The sequence below is a fragment of the Mirounga angustirostris genome, unplaced genomic scaffold (assembly GCF_029215605.1).
Source record: "Mirounga angustirostris isolate CCGP_5_RB_7025 unplaced genomic scaffold, mMirAng1.0.hap1 SCAF_17, whole genome shotgun sequence".
NCBI lineage: Eukaryota > Metazoa > Chordata > Mammalia > Carnivora > Phocidae > Mirounga > Mirounga angustirostris.
The window spans coordinates 49900422-49927597 of record NW_026991725.1 but is presented as its reverse complement, the minus strand read 5'-3'; the positions used below and the strand labels follow the sequence as shown (position 1 = coordinate 49927597).

The 27176-nt window shown below is 49.9% G+C and overlaps 1 protein-coding gene across 4 annotated transcripts in view; it reads right to left on the bottom strand.

Moving 5' to 3' along the window:
• ADPRM (ADP-ribose/CDP-alcohol diphosphatase, manganese dependent) overlaps positions 1–27176 on the bottom strand; it is a 280967-nt gene that overhangs the window by 209027 nt on the left and 44764 nt on the right. The window lies entirely within an intron of this gene.

Sequence of the window (27176 nt, the reverse complement as noted above, 5' to 3'; positions counted from 1 at the left end):
CAAAACAGGTCCTCCAGTGAGACCTCGCAGCCCAGGCCACGGATCAGGCGCCACCCAGTGGCAGCTTCTGGAATTACAAGCACAGGCCTTCACTGAATTTGGCCACTTTTGCTAAGCGTGAGTCACGGGTAGAATTGAACAAAAGCTACAGGCCCCTGCAGCTTTTCTTTCACTACGACCTTGCTGTAATTACACACCCGCCTCTGGCCTCCTTTTTTGGCTACAAAGAGCCGACACAAATAATGCTAATAATATTTCCTTGCATTCGTGTGGCCTTCTTTTCAGAATGTACAGAACTCTTTTCCCGTAAATGACCTCAAACCATGGGCAGCAGGTGGGCGGGAAGGCGCAGCGATTCCCAGCTTATTAAGAAAGGGAATGAAGAACCAGAAGCACACGGCAACCTGCTCAAGGTCAAAGATGATTGCATGTCGAAGCCCGCACCGAGACCTCCCAGCTCCGGGTTCAGGACGGCTCCCTCTCAGTGCACGCCCCACAAGAAACGAAGGACGGACGCGCAGGCCTGGGTGCAGCTCGAGTCACTAAAACACCATCCACACCAGAGACTGGGGTGTCACAGAGGCAGAATCCGGCACTGCCCTCCTGATGCCCACCTCAATACACATGGACACATCCAGACACACACATATGACGGCTTGACGTACATAAAGGATACATTATGCTTTTCTGGGTCAGGACTGGCCCTCTTTTCTAAATCATTCATACCCAGACCTAAACAGGTTAGATTACCAGGTTCCTACCACTCCGGGATGATAGGACCCCTTGCGTCTACTGGATGCTGTTCATCACGCATGTCAGATACCGGAATTCAGGAAAATCTCCTGGGCTCTGGCCCAGTTCCCTGCTTTCTCCAATCCGAGGACCCCAACATGCAGAGAGGTCTTGGGTCAGCGGGTCCACACCAACCAGTTGCACCCCCAGAGCTGCCCACACAGAAACCCGGAGCAACCTGATTGCCTGAACTTTAGGTTTCACTTGGGTGTGTCATGCAGCATTTTCCGTACCAGGTGAAGACTGGGTTGAAGTAGGACACCTGTCATCCCCTGCCCCCACCTGTCGGGCCATCCCTGCGTGGAAGCCAGCGATGCTGGGGTGGGCAGGGGCAGCTGTGTGTTCAAGTCCAGTCTCCACTTTACACCTAGGGCTGGGAGAAAGCACCCCCAACAAGGCTTCAGGTCCTCTGGGCATGATGCAGAGCATTCATTCACTCATTCAACTTATATTTATGAAGCACTTGCTATGGGCCAGGCTCTGGATATATAGCAGTGAACCAAACACACAAAATCTCCACCCTCTGGAAGGTTCCATTCTAGTTAGATGGATGGACAGGGAAAAAAAAAAAGATAAAAAACAATACACATGCACATTAGCTAGCAGTTAAGACTAAGGAATAAAGTCAGAAAAGGACAGGATAAAGTGTGGAATTTAAGATAAGTGGTAGAGAAGGTGACATCTGAGTAAAGGCACGAAGAGGCACGAGAGGAGCAGCGTGCAGATATCTGGGAGAAGATGAGAGGAGTATATGCAAAGGTCCTGTGGTGGCTGCAGGTCCAGAGAGTTCAAGAAACAGTAAAGAAATGAGTCCAGAGGGAAGAGGAAGAAGAAGCAAGAGAGAATCTGAGAAGAGAAAAGTTGCTCCCCATACATCTTTCTCCCCATGAATGGAAGGTTGGATTTGGGCCTGGCCCTCCTGACAGGGTCCCACATTTGCTGACCCACAATGTCCGGATCCAAACAGTTCTAAGGTCACCCAGGGCAGAAGGGAGGCAGGCGGGACCACCCACTGACTGGGAGGGCCAGCATGGGGGACTGGATCAGGGGTAGAGTTAGATGCTACAACGTGGATGAACCTCGAAACACGTATGCAAGTGAAAGAAGCCAGGCACAAAGGGTCCCAAATTTATCACCGCATTGATAGGAAGTATTCAGAAAAGGCAGATCCACAGAGACAGAAAGCCGACTGTCGGTTGCCAGGGGAGCAGGGCGTAGAGAGTAACCACTTCAAGGGGACAGGGCCTCTGGGCAGTGAAGACAATGTTTTGAATGGATGCAGAGTCACGGCCTATAGGCAAATGCAGGCCTGGCCTTCCGGGGACCCAACAGTGGGTCTGTGTCCCCTGGCAGGGAGGAGTTCCTGACCTTTCAAGAGAGCTGGGAACACAGCGCCAGGGAGCCTGCCGAGCGCACGTGTCCGCCACAGGTCAGCCCCTACCTAGGGCGAGGTGGCCAGTGTGGAGCCAGACTTTGCCACAGAGGCCTCCCGAAGGATAAAGACAGCCAGGAGAGTGAAGAATCAAAGAACTTTCCTCTCTGGCAGGAAAGGCCATGAGAACTATATGGTTTAGGCAGACAAGTGGAAGAGAGGGGGCTGTCTCCAACCATCCAAACACCGGAATGAAACGAGATGAGCTCTTCGGGGACCTAGGTAATAGAATTAGGACGAATGGGCAGAAATGCGGAAATGTAAACGTACAGGTTTTATTCGCTATGAAGAAAAACGTTCCAAGAACTTACGATCTGGGGGTGGGGAGGCAGTAGCCCATACAGTGCCTTTGTGGGGGGAAAGGGAGGGGGGTCCCCCTGGGACAAGACCGTTCATGCAAGTGCACCCCCTAAGGCTGATGCAGCCCAGGGCTAGGGCCCAGGGCTGGTTTAAAAACCGTAACGCCGTTCGTTTTGCTGGCCAGTCTGCAAAACTGGGCAGGGCTCAGCAGAGATGGGCCTGTAGGGCCCCGCTCTGTGTCTGTGGGGGCGGCCTGGAGGCGGAGGGCTGGGACCTGCATGGGAGCTGTCCAGCAGAACAGCGACCAATGCGTGGCCTGTCCACGTGGCTCCTCCCAGCGTGGCAGGTGTATTGCAAAGCCATGCAGCCCAAGAGAGAAGGAGCCAGGTGGCAGCTCGGCTGCCTTTTAGAACCAGTGTTGGAGGCCACATTGCATCTGTCCCCCACGGTCTAGTCCTTGACAGCGTCTCAAGGGGAGGGAAAATGGACTCCACCTCCTCCCTGGGTGGGGGGAGTGGCAAGGTTCTAGAAGCATCTGTGGAACTGGAAAGAGTACTGTGGCCATTTTGGGGGTAGACACTCTGACACCCAGGAAGAGGCAATGTGGTTGAGGCAGCTCTGCTCAGTCTGTCCCAAAAAGCCAGGTCCCTAGGACACCGATAGCTTGACACCCCACTCTTTCCAGAGGCCCACTAAGCACTCAGTGCTGGGAGGATTCTTCGGTGCCAGATAGACGAGGGCTTCATGTCTCTAGCAATCCCCCGACACATGCTACAAGTTCTAACCCCCAAGCCCCGACACGTTGCAGGAACCTATTCCAGACGTACCCCGACGTCTCCATAACTATTCCGAAAGTGTGGAATTCTGGTTTGGCCCAAGCTGGATCGAAGCCAGTTCTGCTGCTGTGTGTCTTTGGGAAAGCTACCTGACTGCTCTGAGCCCCAGTCTCCTTAGCCTGTAAAATGTGGAAGGTATAGAGCTGCCATTATGGAATTAAATGATATTCTGCAGGTACGGCGCCCGGTTTCAGAGCCCTGAAGGGGCCGAGCCCGGGGTGCTGCTGAGGCCTGTGCTGGTGGTGGGGCTCCCACAGAGGGGCACCACGTGGCCGGCACACAGGTGTCCCCCTGGCCCTTTCTAGACACAGCCTTGAGGACTTCTGCCCCACCCCCACGACATCCAGGCCCCGCATGTACCATCCCCACGGTGCCTCTCACCCAGATGCAGCATCCCTGGGCGAAGAGCCCCCTCTGCTCCAGAAGGTCACCTTCCCAGCTGCGCTGCAGCTGAGCTAAGGGGAGCGGAGGAGTCTAACAGGATTAGGTTAATGAGGTCGTGGCCGGGTGGCCTGCCTGCTTCTTACATGGTTGCATTTTCCAGCTGGTGATTAAGAGGCAGGCCCTGCAGGATTCAGGTTCATTACCATGCAATTGAATGTCTTCCCAGATACCAGCTGAGGCACGGAGAGGTTAAGTACATTTCCCAAGACCACGAAGCCGCCATCAGGGCTCCTCAGGGACAGTTCCGGGATGCTGGAAAGTGTCAGGCCCTCTGGGGATGGCACTTGAGCCGAGAGCTCTTTCTGTCAACTGGTGGGGGCCCCAGCAGGTACTCTGAGCAAGGGCTGCAGGTAGAATGCCATCCCTTTCTGGCAGCATCCAGCCAGTGCTGCCCGCGGGCCTCGGGCCAAAAACATGGGCTTGGTGCCCACGCTGAGAGGAGTGACAGCAAGAGCCTTGGAGATGGGATGGCTGGGCCAGCATCCCTCAGCTGAGCTGCTGGGGGGGGCGGGGCGTGGAAGCTGTTGGGTGGGAAGGCAGCATGACTAAGCAGCTGAGTGCAGGGCTCTAACCCAGCTTCTACCACTTAGAGTGACCGTGGGCAAGGTACTACCCTCTCTGTGCCTCAGCTTCCTCACCTGTACAATGGTAAGAATAAAATTATCTCAGTAACCAGCATAAAATGCTGGCGAGGGGCTTGCAGCTGGTCTCCTCTCTTGGGTTTCAGGCTCCCCAAGGGCTGTTCGGGAGCAACGGCTGCTCGTCAAACCTGAGTGGGATTGCATGTGCCTGGGACTCCATGGGGATATGCAATAAGCACTTACCATGTTCCAGATACTGAGCTAGGTACTCACTTCAAGACACCCAAGGTCAGTGTTTGTTACAAGGGAGAGGGCTCCAGACCCTGCCCAGGATCTCACACCCACAGCCCGTGAGTGACCGGGCCTCGATCTGATCCCAGGTCTTCATGATTCCAACGTTCATGTTCTTGCAGAACACGTCTTAGGATGCTTGAACCCATGGTGGTCTTAAGTCCCAGGAGAGAATCAACAGGACGGTAGCCAAAGAGGCTCTTAATGTGTCAATGGAACACAGATGCCTTGAGACGGGAAGCAACCCTAGACGCTGTTCATGTGTTATTTGTATCTGCATTGCTTTCCTCTCTTTATTCAATGTTGACCCAAGCATCTATGTTCTCTATGCATGGCCGCCTGCATTCCAGAGGGATCATTACAGAGACGTTAAGGCAAGTTGTCCCTAATGAGTGCAGCTCCGGTTTGCAACGGGCAAAGTACAAGAAGCAGAAGGGACTTGCTAATTCTACTCTTGGTTAACGCAAAGCTTCTCAACCTGAGCCAGAAGATTCTTTGCTGTAGGGGAATGTCCTGTGCAATGTGGGGTGTGTAGCAGCTACCAGCGTCTCTAGCTGTTGGATACCAACAGCACACACATCTCCCTGCCCACCACAAGTTATGACAACCAAAAATGTCTCCACAGATTGCCACATGTGCCGGGGCGGGGCGAGGGAGGGGGATGAGGGAGCGAGGGGCAAAAATCGCCCAGGGTTGAGAGCCACCATGCTCAATCTTAACACCATTCTGGTGAGTTCAAGCCATTGCAATCAGACAAGAAAATGAAATATAGTTATCCAAGGAAGTTAGTTCACTGTTAGCTGTTGGTTCACAATTAAATTTCAGATGGATTAAAGGATTTGAGGTTTAAAAAGAATCACAGAATTAAAAGATAGGAGAATGTGAGTCCATGGTCAAAATTTAAGACTCTGTAAATCAAAACCACTGTAAATAAAAGATAAAATTCAATGTTACATATTCTACATGACATATATAACGGAAATGAATCTATGACAGTCTACATTCATTATGATACATGAGGGATTAATGACCCTACATTATAAATAAATTTTGTAAATAGATAATGAATGATTACTGCCCCAGGAGAGGAAAAATACAAAGCAAACTATGTGAACTGCAAAGGAGATGCATAAAAGAAGAAAGGCAAGTAGTTGGCAAAGTTTAAAATGTCTGTTTTTAGTATCCAGAAAAAAAAAAAGCACAATAAAACAACCACAATGTACCTTTGCATTGACAAAAATTGGTTTTAAATAGTAATATCCCCAGTTGTGAGGAGAACATACAGAACCTTTTTCTGCAGATGGGAATTTATGTAGTATTATCTTTCTGAAGGAGAATCTGGTGTTAAAACTGGCACATTTTTGGCCCAAATATTTCACTTCCAGAAAATTTACCCAGGAAAAAAAAATCATGAATGTGTACAAAATGTATCATCAAGATTGCTTTTCAGAGCAGGAGGCAGTTGGCTGTATTAATGATGCCATATGCATAAAGGTGAATACGGTGCAGTCTGTTAAAAGGATGCATAGACAGTATTTTCCAAACTGGTCCTTCCCAAGTCCGAGGCGTTCCCTGAGCTGATTGATTGTTTGCCTGTGGTGGGGGTGGGGGGGAATTGTAGGAAGGGAGAAAGCCAAGGGACAAGAGCAGGGAAGACTAGGAGCTTCCACCCCCATTTCAACCAGTCCAGTTCCACTTCTGTTTTATATATTAGGCTCATGGGGAAAATCCCTTAAAGAATGCATGCTAGTTGGGGTATCTGGGTGGCTCAGTCAGTTGAGCATCCGACTCTTGGTTTTGGCTCAGGTTGTGATCTTAGAGTTCTGGGATCGAGCCCTGCATCGAGCCCCGTGTCAGGCTCCATGCTCAGCGGGGAGTCTGTTGAAGATTCTCTCTCCTCTCCCTCTGCCCCTCCCACTTATGATCTCTCTCTCTCAAAAAAAAAAGAATGCCTGCTAGAGCTAAAACATTGCAGAACATTGGTGTAGAATAACACCATGGCAGAACAGGCATGGGTTTGGAGGTCCGGCAGATTTAGTTATAGCCCTAGCTCTGCTATGAAACTAGCTGTGTGACCTTAGGCAGGATCCCTCTGTGCCTTGGTTTCCTTGCCTGTAGAACAAGAATAATAATGCTTCCTCTTATCGTCACTGTCGTGAGAAGTGAGATAACACATGTAACGTGCCCAGAGCTCGGCACATAGTAAGCAACAATGAAGGATAGCTACTATTATTGTTAAGTGAGATGCAAAAATGTTCGCAGGCGCACTGGACAAAGAAGATCATGCACATGATCATACACGTGTCAATGTGTGCTGGATTGCGTGTAAGAGAATGTACATAAAATGCTAGCACTCCCGCTTGCTGGGAGGTAGAATTACAGGTGGTGTGGAGTTAAAACTTTTTGCTTCCTCTCCCAGAAAGCGCTTTTACAGATTCCTAAGACCCTGCATCTCTTTATGTGAAGGGAGGGTCATCTGATACTGACTCACATTCCTTTTTATGATGTTCCGACGGTCTAGACAGAGTTAGACTTCACCTTTAGCCTATCTGGTAGATAGGATTTATATCATCTTCAGCATTTATCTCCTCTACTAATGCTAGACATTTTGGAGATGATGTATCGGTGTCAAGATTTGGGGATCATTAAATCCGACTCAGAACTGTCTCCTGGGAGCTGATGGAAGGATGTTGTACATCACTGGATGCCAGCATCTCATAAGCCTCAAGGACAAGTTACCTCCGAAATGGGGTGGAGAGGAGAGTGCTGATGTACCAGCCATTTCTCCTGTCTCTTTTGATCTAAGTCCTGCTGCTTATTATGGGATATCCTTGCTATTCCGATAGGAGAGGGCAGGACCGCAAAGGGATTGTAGAATGTGAAAAAGGGCATGACTTATATAAAACCATCTCAGATTTATCTCTTTTGAGCTGTGCTTGAGGACACATTATCTGGCAGCCACCAAGAGGGCAATGAAATCTTCAAATCAGACGGACCCCTGTCCTTTGCAGCCCAGCAACATAACAACTACTGATGGGAGTGCGTGTGCCTGTGTTTTGCAAGGGATTAGGGGTTGGAAATGGTGCAGATCAAAGTGTCCAGGTCTACTGCAGAGCTGCGCAGTGGAACTCTCTGGGAGGATGGACACGTTCCCTCTCTGTGCTGTCCAATACGGTACCCACTAGCCACATGTAGGTAGGGAGCCATTTGAAATGTGGCTCAGGGGGACTTCCTGGATTTGAATGTTGTTTAATATCAACTAATTTATATTTAAATAGCCACGGGTAGCTAGTGGCTACATTATTGGATGGCTCAGCATAGCGGTAAGAACGCAGACTCTGGATTCATATTGTCTGGGTTTGAACTACAGCTACTCTCACGCTGACATTGGATGAGGTATTTAACCTCATGGTACTTATCTGGAAAATGGCAGGATGCCAGTACCCTAGCTTCTTCTGAGAATTACATGAGTTGCTATGCATGTTACGTGCTCCTAAGAGCCCATAGGAAGTGTGCCGTAGGCTACTGTGCTGGATGCTCCCTATCTGTCCTTCCTGATCCATTGTCCACTCTCTCCCACCCCGCTCAGTCCTCCAAAGCTTGACCCCTATAGACACGTCAATGACCCCCTGACTTGCCCTCTGGCTTCTAGTTGGGTTCAGTCACTGAGAAGTACTGACTGGAAGCTGGAGGGTGGGCAGAGAGAGAGGTCACTCCCTCCTTGCCTGGCTGCCATGTTGTGTGTCCTCCCCCAACCCCCCGCACCCCTCGCTGAAGGCCATGGTTCACCAGGCAGCTCTATTACAACTACTCTCTCCAGTTTCTAGCCACAGCTCCCTCTCCTTGCCCCTTGGGCCTAGAGGACATAGGAATTCGCTCCTGCCTGTCATCGGTCCTCTTGCTTCACCGACAATGGTTCTAACTGGTTTCTCTTACTGTGGCTCACATCTTGGTAAAGTCTCTTTACTAAGTTCTCTTCAGTCGCTCCATTTGAGGGTGCTTTCTGTTTCCTGCCAGACTCTGACTGGCAGAGTTCATGCGATGCCCACTGTTACCATTCCTCCACCCCCCGTAGTTACCACAGGACGATGTGCAGGTGCTTTCTAGGCTCCCTGGCCCGTTGGCTTTCTCTTTTTGATGGACCCCTAAGTCTTATTCACTGACCTCAGCTGGTTGGTTGGGGTCTTTAGAAGTGGGAAGATGATCATCAGTGAAGAGAAAACGCATTTTCTCCACAAGAATCCCTGCTCCCAGAGGATAGTGGGATACACTTCGTTAGCAAGCCAAGGCCAGAGAACGTTCTAGTTGCTGCTTTTCTGTGCTTTGCCTGGGAATAACGAAAGCCTGAATCCATTACCCGTGTCCCAGTGTGAGCAGCACTCTCCCCATCCCCACCAGCCTGCTCACAGGTCACACCCCTAACCACGGTCATCACTGAGGGCAGTTGACATTAACTCTGTGTCCCTAAGGAAGAAACACAGCTGTGTCTCTACCCGCCTCAGGCCTCAACGGCTGGAGAGACGGCCAAGGTCAGGAGCTGGGTGCTGGGTGCTCAGGGTGAGGACTAAGCGTGGGCTTCACAGAGAAGAAGGTGAAAGCCAGAACAGCAGCTTTGAGCCCAGAGTGGTTGGTCCACTGCACCAGTGAACACTCACTGCTTGCAAGGGGCCGGAGTGTCTGTAAGGGTATGTACGTGCAAGTGGGAGAAGTCAACTCTGGTTGATTTAGGGAGAAAAGCAATTCATTGGGAGGACATCGAGTGGGTGCCAGAATGGCCACAGACACTAGAGAGTCGGGCTCTGGAAATGGGCAGCTAAAGGGAGGCCCAACAAAAACCATGCCAAGGAGCCAGTCATGTGGCCTCTGCCACCAAAATCCTGGGTCCCCAGCTCACTCTGCCACACGGTTGTCTCAGGGAACTGGATCCTGCAGGTGTCGTCACCCAAATGCACTCTCCCCCGTCCCTGCTTCTCTGGGTCACCAGCTCCTGATTCAAGATCCCAGGTGGGTGGCAATGCTTGGCTGAGACAAAGCCACATGCCCATGTCCCTGCCCCAGGGGGCTGGGAAGGCAGCATCTAGACCTTTTATCTTCTGCGGGGAAGTGGGCTTTGTCTCCTACCAGGACAAGATGGCGGGGAATCCCCCAAACATAGGAAGGGAGTGAGATTCTGAGCAGCCATCCCCCCGGGGTGTGCATGAATGAACAGCATTGCCTATAGCCTGGAGGAACTGACAGCCTCTAGACCAGTCAGCGTCAAACATTTATGCTAACGTACCCAAGGACCAACTGGGGTAGTTAAGTAAAAATACAGATTTGTCACACCATCTTTTTTTTTTTAAGATTTTATTTATTTATTTATTTAGTTATTTGTTATTTATTGAGAGAGAGAGAGCGGGGATGGGGCAGAGGGAGAGAGAGAGAGAGAAAACATATATATATATTTTTAAAGATTTTATTTATCAGAGACACACAGAGAGAGGGAACACAAGCAGGGGGAGTGGGAGAGGGAGAAGCAGGCTTCGGGCAGAGCAGGGAGCCCAATGCAGGGCTCGATCCCAGGACCCTGAGATCATGACCTGAGCCGAAGGCAGACGCTGAATGACTGAGCCACCCAGACACCCCAGAGAGAGAGAATCTTAAGTGGACTCCACGCTGAGTGTGAGCCTAACGTGGGGCTCAGTCTCAAGACCCTGAGATCATGACCTGAGCCGAAACCATGAGTCAGACGCTTAGCCGACTAAGCCACCAGGTGCCCCATGCCATGCTATCTTTAAAGACTCTGACTCCTTGGACCGATGATGAGGTCTGGAAATAGACACGATATTGAGGCAGGTGGTCTCCGCACTGGTGTAGACACCTAAGCAAATGCCAGTACCGTGCCCAAGGTGCTCCGAGGGCAGAGAGGAGGCTCGGATCTAACCCACAGAGATAAGTGGAGTCTTGAAAAATGAGGTAGGCAGGGGACATGAGGAAGGGGAGGAGGACGACTGGGGCAGAGCGTATGGGATACGCCCCAAAGCACCGAAGTGAGGCGCAGCATGGGATGCACAAAGGAACTCAGAGAAACAGAGACTGACAAGAATCCAGAGCAAGGGAAGCAGAAAGAGGTCTGGGTCACCAAGCAGCCTTCCACACCATTCCAAGGGAGTCCCACTTTATTTTTCAGCCAGTGTTTTCAAACAGATAGTGGCTCAATCACGGCTCATGGAATCGGTTTAGTGAGTCCTGGCCAGAAGTTTTTTGTGTGTGGTTTTTTTTTTTTTTTTAAAGATTTTATTTATTTATTTGACAGAGAGAGAGACAGCGAGGGGGAGTGGGAAGGGGAGAAGCAGGCTTCCCGCTGAGCAGGGAGTCCGACTCAGGGCTCGATCCCAGGACCCTGGGATCATAACCTGAGCCAAAGGCAGATGCTTAACAACTGAGCCACCCAGATGCCCCTGGCCAGAAGTTTTAAAAAGTGATCTAGAATAGAAATTCAGGTAAGTATCAATTCTTGGAAACTTTGCTTCACTTATAGAAATAAGTGCACTGTAAAATCAATTGCAATGCAAAATACATTTCTTACTGCAGGTCAAGGTCACAGAAGTTTGGAAGGCACGGTCGGGAGCAGAAAGGGGGTTTGAAGCTTTTTAAGAGGAATGGTATGATCAGATATGCAGTATCAGCAAAGAGCCTCTGCTGCTGGTTGAGCGCGGACCACAGTGGAGGACAGATGCTTTGGGAGAAGCTTGCAGCCCATGTAAAGGAAAGATGCTGAGGGCCTGGACCTCAGCGGTCCTCGCCAGAATGGAGAGGAGCGTTCCAGATGAAATCAGTAAAGTCGGCGCTGGCTGGAGGCCTGACCGAGAAGAGGACAGGCTCCCTGTTGCCAGTGTGGGTGACTAGGAGGAGGAGGAGGGTACCAGTACCCGAGCTGGGGAGCAGCGGGGAGATGCGGATTTGGCTGTTAGTGGAAGCAGAGCAGGTGTAGGAAATGAGCCGAGGACTGGACATCTGTGATCAGGGAGGCCTGTGGAACCTCACGGGGGTTAGCCTGAGACGTGGGCCACCTGCCCTAAGCTAAGCCATCAGACGCTGTCCCTGGGATTGGAGCCAGGGGCAGAGGCATGCAGAACTACCCATCCATTCTGTAGGGTTGCCCTGGACAGAGTCGCGTTCCTTCCAGAGGGCTGGTCCTTCGGTTTTCTGCTAAATCAGTGAGCTTCCCTGTACCTGTCCTTTTCGGTTCAGTTAGCCAAAGCCATTTTCTGTTGCTTACCACCAAAGAGCTCTGACTGATAAACAGCACCTCACCGTGTCCGCAGGATTAAATGTACTACAGTTTCAAAGGGGTTGCGAACTGTGAAGTGCTGGACAGATGTGAGGAAGGACATCTCCCTGAGGCCCCTCACCTCCGCTGGTGCTGGGATGCCTCTCCTGCCTCCACCTCTCCTGCGGAGAACCTCGGGCGGCGCTCAGTGTTAGGGTAGCAGTGAAGAACACGGGGAGGAATGCCTAATGGTCCTGAACCACCCACCCACAGAGCAGTCAACCAGCACATCAGCTGTGACCTGCGCTGCCTGCCACCACCCTTTCCAGACCAGAGCGCGTTTGTGATGGCAGGAGAAAGGCGGAGGACGGTGACCAGACATAGGGACAGAAGCTGCAACTCTGCTGGCCAACTAGGTCGCCGGGTCGAGTCACGGCTCCTAAGTAGGCACTGGGTCTCTATTCTCAGAGTCCTCTCTGGCCCCTCCCCGGGGCTATGCGAGTTGCCTCCGCTGTGTTCCCAGCACCACCCCTGGGCTTCCCCAGGGTAATCATTCTTGCTGGACGGTCTCCCCAGAAGCTGTCAGACTCGAGAGGGCAAGCACAGTATGTGCACTGTGTCCTTCATATGGTGCCTTGCCCTCAGCAGGCTCCACAAATATCAAAAGAATGAATGAATAAGGGATCCTTGTTCCTGCCAAGTGGCCCCAGGGCCCCTCTTCCCACTGAAGCATCAGACCCGAAGGCTGTGCGCACATGGCCCCACGTGGCCCGTCGCCCCCAGAATTTGCCGTCTTGGCTCCTTCCCTCGGGGCTGCGTGCAGAGCTCTTGTTTACCTGGGAGGTAAGCAGAAGCCAGGCCTGGTCACGCTTCAGACAGCGATGGAAAATCCCCAGCCTGGCCCTCAGCTTGCCCAGCCACTGCAGGGAACGCCCGGGAGTGGGAGCTCTGAGCAGGGTCTCCCTTCTCCAGCTGTCCTGGAAGGCAGGCCCTGGAGGGCAGGTGGTCGGTGCCCAGAGGCCCCCTCACCTCCCCCACCTTCCTCTTTAACAACTGGCAGCACAGGCCCAAGGGGAAGGCCCAGGCCCGGTCCTTCTACCTCCCCCCAATCCACCAGACCCCTGCAAAGGCTGGACGGGGGTTGGCAAATGTTTCCCGTCAAGGGCCAGCTAGGAAACGTTTCAGACTCTGCAAAACCAGACGGCCTACGTCACAGCTACTCAACTTTGCTATTAGAGCAGGAAAGCAGCGCGCACAACAGGCCGATGAATGGGCTGGGCTGCGTTCCAGGAAGGCCATAGTTATAAAAACAGGGAGCAAAGTAGGGAGAAGTGGACCTGCCTAGACTCCCGCAGAACACCCCCCACCCCCCACCCCCCAGGGCGGAGTCTAGAGCAGTGGTGAGTGATGTTGAGTGTCTGTTCATGTACCTGTTGCCCTTTGTATCTTCTTTGGGGAAAGGTCTATGCAGGTCCTTTGCCCATTTTTTAAATCAAATTATTTGTTTGTTTGTTTGTTTTCTATCAAACTGTAGGATTCCCTTACATGTTTCATGTATTAGCCCCTTATAAATTCTGGAGCTCTTGGGTGCAATAACGTGACCATAGTTTATGATACTGTACTGTCTACTTGAAATTTGTTAAAAGGGTAGATCCAAAGTGTCCTCACCACCAAAAATGGAAAAGCGGGGGAGGGAAATGGTAGCTTTGTGAGGTGATGGATATGCTAATCGGCTTGCCTGGGATGATTATTTCACAATGGATACATATATCAAATCATCAAATCATAAATATACACAGTTTTTAATTGTCAGTTGTGCCCCAAGTAAAGCTGGAAAGAAACACAAACAAGCCTTCCAGATGATAGGACAGCTGCGGGGGGGGAAGGGAGAAGGCAGCCCTGGAGAAGAGGTGAGGAAGGGCAGGGCAGGGTGGGCAGAGCTGGGAGCAGAGCAGGCTCAGTGCTGGGGGTAAGAGGGTGGGGGGCTACAAAGCAGGGAGACCTACATCCTTATGACCTGCAGGGATGGGAGCCAGGGAAGGGGGCGCACACGAGGGTGCTAACCCTTCAGGAAAGACTCAGACAAAGAGATGGGCTTGGCAGGAGGGGGGTGCAGGGGGGCATCGTGAAGCTGGACAGGTGACCAGGGCCAGAATGGGGGGCACTGTGGCTGGCCCAGCAGCCCGCGGTGGTTCTCAGCCTGGGGGGGAACCCAAGAGTCACCTGGGGGGGCTTTTCAAAACCACCGGTGCCCAGGCTGTATTCAAGACCGCGGATCAGAAAGGGGCAGGAGAGGCCCACAGAGCCCACTGGATGTTTACAGCCCATAGGAGATGCTACTGGACAGCCAGGGCTCAGAGCACCTGAGTTAGGGGTGTGACAGGAAGGAGGTGGGAAGCTCTCATGGGGAGGCAATTCCAGCCACTGCTTCATGGGTCCCCCCACCCGCCAACCCCAGCGTACAGACGAGAACATCAAGGCCCAGTGAGAGCAGGAGCCTTGCACGGAGTCACAGAGCTCATAGGTGATGGGCCTGGGCCCAGAGACAGGGGAGGCCAGGCCCCAGGGCTGGCAGGCAGAGGCCAGCTGAGCTCCACTCCCCATCTGTGGGGAGCCTAACAACATTGCAGGGAGAAGACAGGAAGGAACAAGAGGAGCTGGGCTCACCTCCAGCCAGGGAGTGAACAGCCAGCTTGGAGAGGGCTGGACTCAGTGGGTGGCCATTCAGGAGCCCTCTCCCACCCAAGTGGCACAAAACGGAGCTCTGCATCCACTCCATCCCTGTGCCCTTGCCTCTCCCTGCAGCCTGGACCTGGACACACGTCCTCGTTTGGTGGGAAGAAGGGCATCTCGCGCCATCCTATTGACTCCTCACAGCAATCCTGAAACAGAGTGGACTATCACTTCTGTTTAATGGCTGGGCAAACTGCAGCCCAGAGGGGCTAGGGAACTTATCCAAGGTCACACAGCAAGGACATGGCAAAGCTGAGACTCCGAGTGCTCAGGAGGGAGCCCATGCCCTTGGCGGGGCGCATGGAAGTAACTAGAAATCAGGAGGGCACACAGAGCCTGGCTTTCTCCACAGGGACCTGCGGTACAAGAGCTGACGGGCATCCATTCATGTCAGCAACCAGAATGCCTCCAGTTCCCTACTGCATTCAGTGGCATCCCCACTCTTTACGTCTTCACTCCTGTCCTTTCTCCTATTAGAGGAGGACCAGCCAACTGAGACAAACAGTTATGGCAAGTTTCAGAGAAGCCCAACGCTGGGACGTGAGAATTCCTCTCCAAGTCTTTTCTCTGCCAGAGACGTGGCCGGGGACGGGGACGCAAAGACAACTCTCCTGTACTTGTCCCCCACCCCTTCTGTCCCCTGCTCATACTCTAAACTACACGATCTATAGTCCTTGGATATGTTCCCTGGGTAAAGTTTCCTCCCTGCCAGACTTTCTGCTGGATTCAAAAGCAAACCAGAGATTTTTATCTTTGTGATTTGCTTCAAATGTGTTTGCTCGATGGTTAAGAAAGATGGGCTTCACCACTGTTCACACCTCCTCAAAGGCCCTTCTCTGGCCTCTGAAGGATCCATCTCCTGACTGCCGCTGGATGCCCACCCCAAGCAAGTGGGAAATGTGTGCGCTTCCAGCTGCCAGAGCCCCCTGCCCCCCCACTGCCTGGACAATGTCATACAACCCGCCCCCCTCACTGGGGCACAAATGAGCCAGAAAGGAGGGTCTACCAGATGCCTCATAAGAGCAAACAGGGCAAATGCCATTTGCTCTCTGGGGGGAAGGAAACTGCCTAAGCAGTGCGTGGCTTCCTTAATGGGTAGCTTTGAGTTTGTGGGAGAAACGTGTAGAAAGGGGGATCAGCAGCTGCCTCGGAGGTGGCCCTCGCTGGCCAGCCCCTCGGGAAGAGAAGCACAGTCTCCTGGGGGCACCTGATGTACAGGGATGAACAGAATCAGAGAGGAGGCGACCGATCGGTGTCCCCAAACCGACCATCCCAGGATTATTTTCTTTATCCAAGGGGACTCACACACCCTCACCCAGCTGCATCCAGCCACAAACCAGCCTGTCCTTGGGTAGGTCTTGGAGTGTAGGCATCAGGGAAACACAACACATCGGATGGCCCCCACAGCAGGGAGAGTCTCAAATTCCGGGTCCCAACTACAGACTTGCTGCTCAGGAGAGCACATTCTCTGGAAAAGTGGAGGAGAGAGGAGGTATTTGAGGAGGCCCTGAGGCCAGCAACTCAGAGGTCAGGGGTCTGGGGGCATTTGGAGGCAGCCAGTGAGGCTGACAGAAAAGGGGGACAAATCCTTGACTTGTCACAGCAGAAATGTACCCGGGCATGTCGTCACTTCTCTGAGCATCGCTCTCCGCATCTGTAAAGTGGGACATTGTCCCGCACAGGACAGTATGGGTGCCAAGTGTCCCCCACACTCAAGGACACGGTCCAGGCTGCCCCTCCGCCCCACCCCCCTGCATCCCAGACTGCCTGGTCATTCCTCCTGTGCGCTCATATGTTATGGGATATTCAGATTGTTCTCTAGCTTTCCTGTAAGTGTAGGGTTTACCGACCAGATTAAATAAAAGATGTGGATTTTAAACTTCATACTGTGGCACAGCACATGAGACCCGTGTGTCAACCAACTTGATATTTCCAACAGACACATATTAGTGGCTTGATAAATATACATAGCAGAGGCACCAAATATATCTCTTGAGTAAGGGAGTGGGTGAGGGAGTGAATGGATGGATTTAAATCCTCTTGTAGCTCTTCCTGTGAGGATGGACCCAGGACATCTCCCCGGGCTCCTTCCTTGGGGCTTCTGTAGCCCGGAGCTCTGGGTAACGGCCCCAGTGGGAAGGGCAGAGGCCAGCTGCTGTCCCCCAGCAGGGAGGGCCCACAGTGGGGCCAGGAGCCCCCCGAGGCAAACACTCTCACGGCGCCCCACAATGAGCATGGCAGGACCCTTTGTTTCCTCCACTCTTTGTGCACACCCTGCGCTCCCCCAGGGCTGCCTGGGCCCATGCTGTTGCTAAGGAACCATCTCTCGGAGCACCTAGGGGAGGGGAGCTGTGCTCACCAGGGCTCTGGAGCCCATGCCTGCTCCAGGGCTTTGTGGTGGGACCAGATGAGGCCTCCCCTAGACCATCACCTGCACTGACTGAGGGCTTTCACCCAGGCCCGGTCAGGTTGTGGATCCAGGAAATCGAGGTGCCCGGGTTGTCCTGGAAAGACAGATGGCTGCCGGTCCCTTCCCGAAGGGGAGAGAGCAAGAGATGGGCACTCCAGCCCATCTGGTGAGCCGGTGAGGCAAGAGGATGATGGCAAGGCCACAAGCTCAGAGACGCTGGGAGACGTTTGGGGGTATTTGTTCCTTGGTGTGAAGTCCCCGAGGGGGGCAGAGAAATGCCATCGCTGCGGGCAAGGAGACAGGCTACTGTATCCAGCACCACCTCTCCACTTTCCTCTCTGTGTCCAGCCTCTCTACCTCTCCAGCAGCACGATTCTTCCCTCTGCCTACAAGGCTCTTCCTTCTCTTTGTTAATTCCTGCTCATTCTTAGGATCTCCTCTTGCCCAGGAAGCCTTTCTGGACGCCCCCAGGCTGGGTCAGTCGCCACCCCACTCCCCTTTTTATTCTCTTGGGGCACCCTGCACTCAGCAGCCATCTTATTCACAGTATAACCCCCAACACCCAGGATGGACAGACTGATGAGGAGCACATACGTTCGGTATCATACTCTTCTTCAAATCTTTCATTTCTTAGCACAGTTGTCCCGGCTTTTTAGACAAATGCCAAATGCCTCAAAGGCACTTACTGAGACTTAATAAGCATCCATCCCCTCCCCATAACACCCCCTCCCCATTCAGCCCCTAGTCCAATGTCAAGCACAGGAGTGGGTAATCAAGAGCAGTCTGCTGAGTGCTTACTGCCTGCTCGCTGCCTGCCCTGGGCCTCCAGAACACCCCTGCAGGGAAACAGAGTGAAGGATTCTTGGGCGTCTGCAGAGACTGAAGGCCAGGAGCCTGGACTCAGGCCCCAGGCAGCAAGGAAGGAATTAGCTCCAATCGCATTAATGTGGTTCCTCAGGAAACGCTGCTGAATCAGAGGTTACAGCCACCACCAGCTGCCTCTTTTTAATAGGACACTAATGCTCATTCTGAGCAATTACTCTATTTGCAATGGTTTCTTAATGTTCAGCCTCTGGAGCCCTGAGAGGAAAGCGTCTTGTGTTTCCAGTAACCAGGTCTCCACTGGGCAATGCAGGAAAATGAGCTGAGGAAATGCCCTTTCTGGCCAGTCTGGGCACCCAGGCTCCAGACAGCCCGAGGAAGGGGTGGGAGGCTGGCTTCCCTGCCCAGCTCACACTCCCATGGCCTCACCGAGGGTTGGCCTATATAGGCAGAGGCAGGCGGGTCTCTATACACAAAAAAAGCCTCCCTGAGACTTCTCTAGGGCTCCCTGAACAGTTACACCGCTGCTGAAGGCAAGTCCCTGCTAAGTGCTCTAACAGCATCCAGCACCTCTCCCAGCGTAACACTTATCATGCTCAGCATTTTGATTTTAATAGCATTTCCCATCTTGATTATTAGGGTGATTAAGGTTTGTTGGGGAGGAAAAAAAAGCAAAGCGTAAAGGAGGAAACAGGTTGTATTACCACAGCTCTCAAAGATCATACCTCTTTCTAATATATTTTCTATGCATAGGCACACATAAAGATCTGAAAATACCTTTTTTTTTTTTAAACAGGGCTAATCATACCATCCACCCTGTTTTTTAAAAATAGGATGGCCATACTTTATTGTAATTGCTTATGTAATCTGCCTTTTCAATAAGTTTTTGGCGCAGTGTGGACAGCACCTACTGGGGAGGAAAAAATTTTCCTCTATCCCTCAAGATTCCTCTGGTTGGTCTAAGAATTAAATTGACATAAGAACAGATTAACCAAAGAAAATAAAATTTAATTATGTACCTATAGGGAATCCACATAAACATTAGAGAGCCAAAGACAGGCACAGACAAAATGAGGTATTTATGTCATTCTGGAATAAAGAGCAGGGGGTAGGGGCCTGGGGCTACAAAGGGAAGAAAAGCTATTCACAGGAAGAATGGAAAAGGTGAATGTTTGGTAAACTAATGTTTGCTGGGCCATCCAGAAACACTGGGACATAGGATTTTGATCACACCAGCCTTGCTAGGTTCCTCCCAGTCGACCATACCTAGGTTCATATATACTAAAGTATTCTATGGTGATAGATCCCTTCCCTGAGCAGGTCTTCTATCCAAATTCTTTTAGGCAGTTAAGGGGAGGGGGAAAAAGAAAAACCTATTGAGTCTTCTGTTTCTTCAAAATAGCCTAAAAAAATCTGCATGCCAAAAAGATACATTTTGGGGTAGCAAATTTTGCTCCCCTGCATACCCAACTCCACCAGGTTCACTGATGCTTACTGGGCAGAGAGCCTAGCACACTGCAGTCACTCCATAAATGCTAGCTGGTGAAACGGTGCATCAGTCAGGATTCTCTGGGTTGCAAGCAACCCAATTAAAGTACCTAATTAAGCTCCCAATTAAAACTGGCTAAAGTAAAAAAAAAAAAAAAAAAGAACATTTTAGCTAAAGAATCTTGGATGTTCCGAAATAATTCTAACCTCAAATGAGACTTAATCAAGTAACTCATCCAAGACCTAATCAATCTCAGTCACTGTGTCTCTCTCTCCTGTCTTGTGTGGTGTTAGTGTCATCTTTAGGTTCCTTGTGGTGGCCCAGAAACTCTGGCTGGACAACATGTCACATCCTCACACCACATCGTCCAGAAGAAGAAAGCAACTTATTTCCAATAATGGTAGCATATGTTCTGGAGGGAGGGGATCACTCTCATTAGCCTATATCTGGGCACATGCCTTTCTCTGAACTCACACCTGTGGTCAAGGGGATGGCTAGAGCTGGGCATGGGGTCAATCTCACCCAAGTCCCATGGGGGAGAAGAGAGAATAAATGAATTCAACAAAGGAAAATCCCAATATTGAAAGGGAAAGGAAAGGAAAACACAAATACCCACTAGAGATGAATGATGGATAGATGGATGGACACATAGGCAGGTACAAGAATGAATCAGCTATTGAGGAGAGCATTATGGTTCTCACTCAGAGAAAGGAGTTTGTGAGGCAGGTGAAGTTCATGGAGAAGGTAGGTTCCTACCCCAAGGCATGAAGATGTTAGCACAGACCTAGGTCATCATGTCCAGAGGAGGTCCAACTGTCACCCAATGACTTGTCAGGCATTTCCTCATTTTCGGTGTTGGTTTCTCCATTTGTAAAATGAGCTGGGGGCTAGGGATGGGCTAGGTTATATCTCTTCTGGTTTTAAAATCCTATAGTTGAATCATTTCAGACACTATCCTAAAAGTTAGCTGGCCTCAGCATCTCACCCCGGGGTCAGCCAACCACTGGGAAAGAGTGAGGGTTAGCTGAGTGGAAGGACGCTGACCATTACCGATCACCAAGAAACCCGAGTAATGCAAGGGGAACTTGTAGATGCACAAAAAGTGTGCTTTGGTCCTCTACACCAGAGTTCTCTGGAACTTTGGTGATTTGTGTCTGAAATTAAGGACTTTGGCTTGACTCTGAGTGCAATGGGAAGCCTCTGGAGGGTTTCAGGCAAACGACTACCATGATCTGACTCCCATTTTAAGAGCCTCTCCAGCAGCTATGTTGAGACTAGAGGAGGGAAGTCCCTTCTCACTCCATGGCTCTCCTCCCCTTCCTGTTTACCTCCATCTCTCTTCAAGGCAGCCAAGAGTTCTCATCTTATATCAGTGAATCTAACCGTGAGGATATGAGAGTGGAGACGGTCCCTCTTCTGACTTGACAGCTTGGGAAATATGGGACTTTTGTCTGTTTTCAACCAGGTGAAAAATAAATTAGGCCATCCAAATGAGGATGAAACAGCACACTTAAACTAAGATAAACCTCTATCTGGATTATTGCAATGGCCTCTCAACTGTCTCCTCGTGTCCATCCTTGCCCTGCCCCCAGCAGGACGGGACAGTCTATTCTCAACACAGCAGCCTGAGTGACTCTTAAAAGGGAAGTCCAACCACATCAGTCCTTTGCCCCAAACCCTCCTGCGGCTTCCCGTCTCACTCAGAGTCAAGCCAAAGTCCTTGCAATGACATATGGAAACCATCTGTGTCTCTTACTCATCAAGTTTATTGTCTGTTTTCCCCACTGGCACGTGCGCCCTTCATGAGGGCAGGGTCTTTTCTCTGTTTTGTTCATGACACTAGTCTACCTCCAGTCCTGACACCCAGGAGATGCTCAAAAACTGTTTGTTGCCATCTGTTGAATGCACCCTCCTCTCCTACCCTTCTTTTGGAGAGGGAGGCAGATGGTGGAGCCTCAGAGTGTGTGCTGCAGTCCAAGGTGGGTATTTCCAAGCAGGGAGCAGGACGAGGCAAAGTAGAAATGCAAAAAGTGGCTACAGAAAGCTTGCCTGGGCGATCTCGTTATTTATGGAATTAATTTATGCAATTTTGTATATGCTGAGGTCAAATAAACCTTTTTGTTTTGTTCATTTATTTCATTCTTTTACCATACTATCTAAACAGAGGTATTCAAGATAAATAGAAAAGAATTTAGCTGGTGCAAAAACTTGGGAATTCTGTTTCCTCAGAGATTTGTCTTGGGTAACTGGTTTCTTTCTATGTCAGGAAAGAAATTGGAGCACTGCCTCACTGAGCCATCAGATGTCTGGGTTTGCAAAACTCACACTCAGGGCCATTAATTTCCTCCAGAGCACTTGGCTTGAAGTGAAGTAATGAGGTTGCTCATTGATTGGAGGTGCCTTCAAGGCAGCAAGAGATTCAAACAGGAATCCCTCCCCAGAAGGAGACCTGAGGACTTTCCCACTTCATTATCCTTAATAATAAAGGCAATTCTGCATTAGGGAAGTCAGTCTCGGGGAGGGGGGAGGGGGGCGTGCTCTGCAGATGGTCTAAGGACAAGTGCCCCATCCACAGCCCTGCTGATTGCCATGCCTGCAGGTTTGGTTCCAGGTGACCTTCCCATCCTTCCCCCCCAAACCCCCTAACATCCCAGCTCTGCCAAAGCTGATTGGACAATGGTGGTCAGGTGACCCACAAACAGCTGATCTTGGGCTGGCAAGCTACATATGATGTGGCCCGGGACAGCAAAAGGAGCTGGGCCAGTCAGATGTGCTCTCTCAGGAATTTGATCGGGGTGATGATGCTATTAGCTATGAGAGGAGAGCAAAAAAAGGAGAGTAGGGGGTGGGGGTTCGGGAGATGAACAGAATGATATAGCAGAGAAGAAACACAGAGCGGCTGAGTGAGTAAGCCAGCAGGAGCACAAGAATGAATGGACAGTGAAGTAGCTGAGCCACATTAAGGATGGGCCATTACTGCAAAACGCAACCCTGAAGTGGATGTGGATGCCAGACCCATGTTCCACCTCCTGGCTCTGGGAATCACACCATACTAAGCCACACAGAGTCCAGGTTCAAGAACCCACCCTGATCCCATTCTGGGATTTGTGTTTTCTCTTTTTGCCTGTGCCACTCTTAGAATAACCACTGCCCCCCATCCCATTTTACTTATTTCTTGACCTAGCCAGCGTGTTCTGTCTCTCTTCCAAGCAGAAGGGCTAACTCAATCCAATGTCTTAATTAATTTGATCAAGCATCAATATTAAAGGATGAAGTGGTTAGGTTGTAGAACTAGTCATTAAAGGGAATTCTGACTTCCCAATTGATAAGCAGTTAGCAACAGCTGCTTAATCTAACAAGGGTTCCCCATCTCAGAGCTAAAAACAACTATCATTAACTGAATGTCTGCCATGGAATGTGCCTTTTCTGTGTGCTTTACATATTTCCACTTGTTTAATACACTATGGGGTCCTACTGTTTTCATATAGCCCTTTTACAGACAAGGAAATACAACTAGTAGGAGGTAGAGCTGGGATTTGAAACCATGTTGCCCAGTTCCAGAATCTGTGTTCTGAGGTCCTCTAGTTTTCAGTCTGTCAGTACAAACTACCCTTTCTAATGTACCCAAAACCTGCGGTTGTTTCAAACCTCTCTTCTCAGTTAATATATTCCACAGATCCACAGTATAGAAAACAAAACTGGGTGGAGCTGCTCTGATTGAAGATGGGGGTGGGGCAGCTAGAGTCACAGCCACCTGATCCCCCTTCAATGCCCCTGGCCCCTTTGCTGTGGTCCCTGGAGAATCACCACCTCCCTCTTCCCCAACAGGGAGTATGGTTTGAAAATCTCCAGTGTGTGTGCTTCTGGGGAGGGGGAGAGAAGCTAAGCATCTGGAACCTAGGCTTCCAGGGGGGCTCTGCTCCCAACTCACTCTGTGACCCGGCAAGTCACATCACCTCTCAGATTTCAGGGTAACACCTGTAACTCACAAGGGGACCCAACTTTCTGCCATCCCAAGCTGCTGCTTGCTTGTTGGGCCAGGCTGCTGCCAGAGCCTCCTCGAGCAAATTATGCTCTTCCCAGATCGGCTGGAAGCAAAAGAAAGGAAAATAAAGAAAGGAAAGAGCAAGGCTTACTCTGCCCCTAGCTCTCAGCTCACCGACTGGGTGTAGAAGCAACAGTACCTCTCATGTCAGTCATCAGCTTGAAACTTTGGGATTACTCCTCCTCAAATGGGAAGGGTTAACTCCCTCCCTCTCTCTCTCTCTTCCTCCCTCCCTCCCCCTTGCCCTACCTAGCCCCCTGTATGTGTGTGTTTCTCAATCTCCCCTCTTTGTCTTGCTGCTTTCTATCAGATATTTGGACTTTTATCAAACACAAGTACTATATTATCAACCAAGAAAGCACTCAATATCTGTTTGATTGTTGAACTTAAAATGTTCTTTCTGATAAACGAATCCTGCTTCTTTCCATAGACTATGATGTCTTAAAAACACATTTACACAGAACATAATTCAGTTTTTAAAAGAGCTATAAAGCAGGTTTCTCCACAGAGATCAAAGCCCCACTTCCTGCAGGTCATATGCAGGGCTGTATCTATTTGTCTGCAGAGATAAGAAGGGCCAACATCCAAAATGAACTAATTTCAGAGCACGCCCAGCAGATTGGTGATAAATGCCTTTTAACAAGAAAGCCCTATGCTCTGGGGTGTAATTACTGAGTGATGGTATGTTAGGATCATTTCAAAGAAATGCTCCCCAGGCAGAAACAGGGACTCAGGAGTCAAATGAGGAAGGGTCTTAGGTAGCAGGACAAAACTATTTACCAGGAAGGGGGTGGCAGTAATTTCTGAGTCATGTGACACACCAGCTTCCTGGTCAACAAAGCAACTTCTGACTCACACCGACGATGAAACTACCCAAGGGATTAAGGTTTTTTCCACTCAGGTCTCATTTGGGACCAGAATCAGGTCTTCCCCACTGAATTCTGTCCTTTTTCTCCATAAAGGGCCATAATCATGATAATGAAAATCATTTTGTGAAAGCATTTTCTAGGCCAGCACTGAGTTAGGTGTTTACTTGTTCAACCATCTTACAAATCTTTATTATCAAGCCTACTCTGTGCCAGGCTCTATTTAGGGTGTTGGGGATACAGTGATGGGTAGAATATAGAAATTCTATCTTCTCATGGGCTCACATTCAAGTGGGAAGAGAATTTCAAAATGAGCAAATAAAGGGGTGCCTGGGTGGCTCAGTTGGTTAGGCATCTGATTCTTGATCTCAGCTCAGGTCTTGATCTCAGTGTTGTGGGTTCAAGCCCTGTGTTGCTGGGGATGGAGTCTACTTAATAAAAAAAAAAAGCAAATAAATATACAATGTTAAGCAATTAAAAGTGCTTAGGAGAAAAATAAATCAGGCTAAAGGGGTAGAAAGTGAAGAGGGGTACTATGTCAGATAGAGTAGTATAGTCTTCAGGATAGGGTATCATCCGAGAGTAACCTAAAGGAAGTGAGACATCAAGCCATAGAGAGAGAGAGAGAGAGAGAATAGTCCAAGTAGAAGAAATACCACTGGGAAAGGTGACAGCAAGCTTGGTATGTTGGAGGAACAACTGGGAAGTCAGTAGGTATGGTATAGAATGAGCAAAGGGGAGAGAGGTAGGACATGAGATCAGAGAGGTCATGGGCCTTGTAGGAAGGAAGGATACAGACATGGGACTTTATTCTGGCACCAATGGAGAGTCTTGGTTTTTTTTTTTCTTTAGAACAGTTCTGGCTACTATGGGGAAAACAGAATTTAGGACAATGGTGGAAGCTGCGATGCCATTTAGGCAGCAAATGGAACAGTCTGGGTGAGAGATTTCAGTGCTAACCATGAGGATGGAGAAGAGTGGCCCCACTGTGAACATATTTCAAAAGTGGCAGCAACGTATTTGTTGCTGAATTGACTCTAGAAGAAAAAATAGGTCAAAGATGATTCCATGAATTTTGGCTTGAGCAAATGGGAGAATTAGTGGTGCCATTTACAAAATGAAGATTTGAAGGGGGAGCTGGTGGGGAGGGATCAAGAATTTGGCTTTACCAAGATGTGGTATATATATACAATGGAATATTATGCAGCCATCAAAAGGAATGAGATCTTGCCATTTGCAACGACGTGGATGGAACTGGAGGGTATTATGCTGAGCGAAATAAGTCAAACAGAGAAAGACATGTATCATATGACCTCACTGATATGAGGAATTCTTAATCTCAGGAAACAAACTGAGGTTTGCTGGAGTGGGGGATGGGGTGGGAGGGTTGGGGTGACTGGGTGATAGACACTGGGGAGGGTATGTGCTTTGGTAAGCACTGTGAATTGTGCAAGACTGTTGAATCTCAGATCTGTACCTCTGAAACAAATAATGCAATATATGTTAAGGAAAAAAAAAAGAAGAAGATAGCAGGAGGGGAAGAATGAAGGGGGGAAATCAGAGGGGTAGATGAACCATGAGAGACGATGGACTCTGAAAAACAAACTGAGGGTTCTAGAGGGGAGGGGGGTGGGAGGATGGGTTAGCCTGGTGATGGGTATTGAGGAGGACACATTCAGCATGGAGCACTGGGTGTTATGCACAAACAATAAATCATGGAACACTATATCTAAAACTAATGATGTAATGTATGGGGATTAACATAACAATAAAAAAATTAAAAAAAAAAAAGAATTTGGCTTTACCACGGGTGTGCCCCGCCCCCCAGTGCTCTTAGCTGGCCTCACTAAAGCCAAGAGCATGCACTGTCCCAGCACTCACCCCTTGCATCACTAAAGCTGTGGACATGCCCCACCCTCAACACTCTCCCACAGCCTTGCTAAAACTGGTGGGAAAGTGCATTCACTCAGGAAACACCTAGTGATCACCTGTCTCTGCTGGCCAGAGGGGGCTTGTGTTCCTGGTCCCCCTGGGACTACAACAATCAGAAAGACAGTTTAGAGCACACTCAGGGCACTCATGCACAGAGACTGAAACACATATCCATTCTGCCTGTGAAAAAGGCCCATTTACTTGTGGATAGGCTTCAGGTTTGCCACACATTTAGAGGTTACAAAGGCACTCTCAGGGAATGTAGGCAGAAAGACATCATTTTTACAGTCTCCTGTGGCTTTGCCAACGCTTGCAGGTACTTCCCAGAAAAGAGCTTATATACTTGTCTGAAGCCCTGATTCTTTCAACTGTCATCCAGGGGATACCTCCAGATCTCCAGAGGTCAACAGTTGCAGTTCCACAGGACTGCATATACTTACAAGCTGCTGCCTGAGGACCTGGCTTCCAATCAGCCTGAAACTACGTGCTAACTGAGATGACTCCCTCTGGAACACACTTGGCACACCCTCAACAACTGGAACCTATTGGAACCTATCAAGAATAAATCAGACTACTTTGACCATAATAAAGGTACAAGAGACAACTAAGAGGTAGGGCAAGGTTGAAAGATAAGTTTCCCCTCCTACACAAGGCCACTCCTTCAAGACTGGGAGAGGCAGCTGTTTTTCATAATACATAAAAACAAACACAGAGAGTCAAGCAAAATTAGAAAACCAAGGACTATGTTCCAAACAAAAGAACAAGACAAAATCTCAGGGGGAAAAACACACACACACACACACACACACAAACCCTTAATAAAACAGAGATAAGTAATCTCTCTGATAAAGAGTTCAAAGTAATAGAAAGATGCTCACTAAATGCAGGAAAAGGATGGATGCACACAGTGAGAACTTCAACAAAGAGACTGAAAATATAAGAAAGTACCAA